The 4,113-nt window shown below is 41.8% G+C and overlaps 1 pseudogene; it reads left to right on the forward strand.

Moving 5' to 3' along the window:
- The first annotated feature begins 291 nt into the window (after nt 1-291).
- Nucleotides 292-606, forward strand: LOC142008417 (programmed cell death protein 5 pseudogene; annotated as a pseudogene).
- The last annotated feature ends 3,507 nt before the right edge of the window (nt 607-4,113 follow it).

Below are 4,113 nucleotides of genomic sequence, written 5' to 3' on the forward strand. Positions count from 1 at the left end.
ATGGTTAATAGCCCTCTATTAATATGAATTACTCCTGTGTGCTTTCTTTAATATACTAGACCCAAATTGTGTCTCTCTGCTGATACTATGCATACAGTGTTTCCTCTAGCTCCTTATTTACATTTTTTCTATTTATAAACCTCGGGGATGGGGTTCTTTTTAATGTAAAGGCTTGTACTTACTAGTTGCACTAGACTATCTAGTGGCAAAGAGAAAACAGACAGCACATGTAGCTCATGCTCTGTGGCTGTGAAAAAGCAATGCATAATAGTTTAATAGTCATTCCAACTAATGGCAGATGAGGACCTGAAGGCATGCTGCAAGCATCAGCTGGAGGAGCTGCAGGCTAAGAACCAGGACCCTTCTGGTAACCCAAGGCAACAAAAAGCCCAACAGAGGGAGGCAAAGATGAGAAATAGCATTTTAGTTCAAGTTCTGGATCAAGCCGCTTATGCCAGTTTAAATAATTTAGTACTTGTGAAGCCAGAAATGGTAAAAGCTGTAGAGAATTACTTCATACAGATGGAAAGATTTGGGCAGCTAAGGGGGAAGGTACCAGAACAAGGGTTGATAGAAATACCTGAAAAGGTGGGCCAGCAAACATAAAAGAAAACAGTTAAGTTCAACAGGAGAAAAGGAAAAGATTCTGAGGAAAAAGGCGATAACGATTAAATGCCACTGCAAGAATGCTAAATTGCCTGGAAAAAGACAAAGGAAGCATACTGTATAGGGAAAAGAAACGTCCTGACAAAACATTTACAAGTATGTATCTTCTTCATATGTTTTTGTTAATGGTTAAAGATAAGCAGACTCGTGTTCTGTAAAATAACAAAATAATAAAAAAAAACAAACAAAAATAAAAAACCTCATATGGAAATAAAGCTTTTGCAGTTTACTCCTGTACCAATTAGCAGTTAAGATTTCTATGTAAATAAATTAAAAAAAAATACTCCATCAGATCACTTGGAATGAATATGGCTTCCAGGACAAATACCAGCGCATAATCTGTGCATTTGAGTCCTTCATTGTCTGCAGCCACTTGAGTGGTGCATGGTCCGTCACTAAAATAAAGGAATTGCCCACTGGGTAATATCGAAGGCCTTCGATGGCCCATTTTACTGCTAATGCCTCCCTTTCGATTGTGGAGGTGCTGTACGGGGGTTCCAGTTAAAAATAGGGCTATTGGCATAAAAGTGTCAAGTTTTGCCATGAGGGCTACCAGTCTCTTGAACTTTCTGCCTCACCTCAGCTTTAGCTGTCTCCTGGGATGCCTCCCTACCTGGCTCCTGTCCCCAAAACTTGCTCTTTACCTCTGTTCTCAAACTCTTTCCCTGCCCTAGCCTTCCTCATTGCTTCTGTGCCAGCCTCTGCTGAGACTCCTAATTTGTTAGGCTTTCAGAGAAAAAAACCTGTCTCCTCCCAAGGCCCAAACCATTTGCCCCTCTCTATAGGGACTTCCAAATATGGATCCTTCTCACATTGTCACCTGGATTTTTGCAAGGGATGGCAGCAATCCCTCCTGTTTTCTTCCCTCTCCTCCTCCGTTATATGCTGTATAACATGTGGCAATGAGCCAGCAACAACAGCTGGAGGAACCAGATGACAAACTTGCCCAGGATTGGGGCTGTCTTATCAAACAGCTGGTACTTTAATATCTGAGCAGCTTTCATTAGGATCTACACAGAGGACCCTGTTTAGTGAAAGGTCACTTTATGGTCTAATTATTTGTTATCAAATAGATCTTTTACTGCATATATATGCTGAAGAACATCCAGAGTTAGCACAGGATGCAAATTTGCGCCTGCTGGATGGAACTGTTGAAGCCAACGTGTGGGCTGTGATTTTGTTCTGACTCCAACTATCAAACTGTCTCCCTTTATTCTTGCTTAAAAATTGGTGTGAAGTTTTGCCAGTTTAATGAGCTATGGGTGGAGGGAGAGTCAGGGGAAATGGGTCTTGGTGAGATTCTTGTGGAACTGCTTACATTGGCGCTGAGGAGAACAGGTTGAACATTGTCATTCAAATGAAATCGCCAAAATATGCTGTGTCGTCAAGACCGACACTTGTCACCGAGACAGGAAGTTTTGATGAAGACTTTCTGGAAACTTCCCTTTGGTCTAATCAGACAGGCTCATATTTGATAGCCTTGTGGTTAGGGCACTGTTCTGGGATGTGGGAGACAGGTTAAACTTCCTACTTTGCCTGAATCAGAGGGATCGGGGACTGAAAATTCTGTATGGAATCTGGCAAAGCAGAAATTTGAACCTTGGTTGCAAAAATCCTAGGACAGTACGCCTAATGCAGTTTTCTTGTCACAAAAACATTTGAAAGGTGTTGTTTTGCTGCCAGAAGGAATAAGAAGGCCGTAATCCCCAGGACATTGGAGCACTGATCTATTCAAAGAATACCTGACAGCCTAACCTGATGGATACAACATTGGACTGACCTGGAAAATCTGCTATGAACCAGCTGTGCTATATGACCAGCAGCAAGTCATTCCACTGCTGCAGAAAAGGACCTGTGAATTACAGTGGATGAGAAGCTGTATATGAGTCAACTTTCTGCCCTTGCTGCCAAGAAGGCTACTGGATATTGAGTTGCATTAGTAGAAGCATTGCCAGAGATCTAGGGAAGTGATTATTCCTCTTTATTCAGCACTGGTGAAGCCACATGTGGAGTAGAGCATTCAGTTGTGGGCCCTCTGTTACAGAAAGGATGTGGATGCGTTGGAGATAGCCCAGTGGAGAGTGACAAAAGAGATTATGGGATTTGGAGCACCTGAATTATGAGGAGAAGCTGAGGGATTTGGGTTTATTTAGTCTACAGGAGAGAAGAATGAGGTGGAATATGATAGCAGCCTTCAACTGCCGGAAGGAAGGGTTCCAAAGAGGATGGGGAGAGGCTGGTCTCAGTGGTGACAGATGACAGAATGAGGAGAAATAGTCTCAAGCTGCAGCTGGGGAGGACTAAGTGGATATTAGGAAAAAAGCTTGTTGACTTGGAGAGTGGTGAAGCATTGGAATGTGTTACCTAGGGAGGAGCTGGAATCTCCATCCCTAGAGGTTTTTAAGTCCTGGTTTGACATAGCCCTGCCTGGGATGATTTAGCTGGGTTTGGTCCTGCTTTTAGCTGCAGGTTGGAATCAATGTTCTCCTGAGGTCTCTTCCAATCATTTAAATCTATGATTCTATTTGCCATCCTGCTGTGTGTATTTACATTATAAGTGCTTCAGGACAGAGACTCTCTCTAATCGTATGTATCTACAGTGCTAGCACAATGTGATCCTGATCTCAGTTGGAGCTCCTAAATGCAAATGGAGTATATAAATAACTCAAGGCAGAAATTGGTTGAGGCCTTGAAACTGATAAAAGCACTTGTGAAGCGATGTTCATGTGTGTTAAGGGTGAAGTAGGCATGTTAGCAGCTTGTTCTTTCCCACAATATTTGCAAGTAAGGAAATACCCTAAACCAAGTCACCTTATTCTGTTTCTGAGATAGTAATTTGGAGAACAATTGAAGGGGACTGTGCCTGTAGTGGAAAAAATATCAGCAGGACATTTTCAGCAGAAAAAACACAGCAGAGTATAGGATCTGAATACTCCTGAATTCAAATGAGGCTGCTGAATAGACAAGAGGAAGCCAAAGAAGAGGCACAATGGAGACAAAAAAAGCTTATTATGACGAGAGACGCCACTGTGCGCTATCAGCTCGGTGATAAAACATTATAGTATTACCATTCCTGTCTCCCAAATACAACTTACTTGACAAGAGATGTGGTCTTCACACTGAGATAAAGAAAGTGCATCCCAACTACCTTTCCTAAAGGGCAAGCAGATAAGCAAAATCCCCTGAAAAAAACTCATTTATCATTTTCAAGTCACCACCCAGAAAAGAGAAAAGAATGCCTGAACAAACCCTGAAGTCAAATAAATTGGAAAAGCTGGCAAGCTTAATTTATGCAGATGAAAAAAGAAAAGGCGCTTTGCTCCTGCAATTGCTGATTTGACTTTTGGTGAAATTTAGCACACTGCTAAGTCAACTGAGTTTCACTATGACAAAGTGATTCCACTATTGCAAAAGTCTTGAGAAATATTTATCAATCAGCCAGGAACA

This window comes from Carettochelys insculpta, chromosome 2 (assembly GCF_033958435.1).
Source record: "Carettochelys insculpta isolate YL-2023 chromosome 2, ASM3395843v1, whole genome shotgun sequence".
Lineage (NCBI taxonomy): Eukaryota > Metazoa > Chordata > Testudines > Carettochelyidae > Carettochelys > Carettochelys insculpta.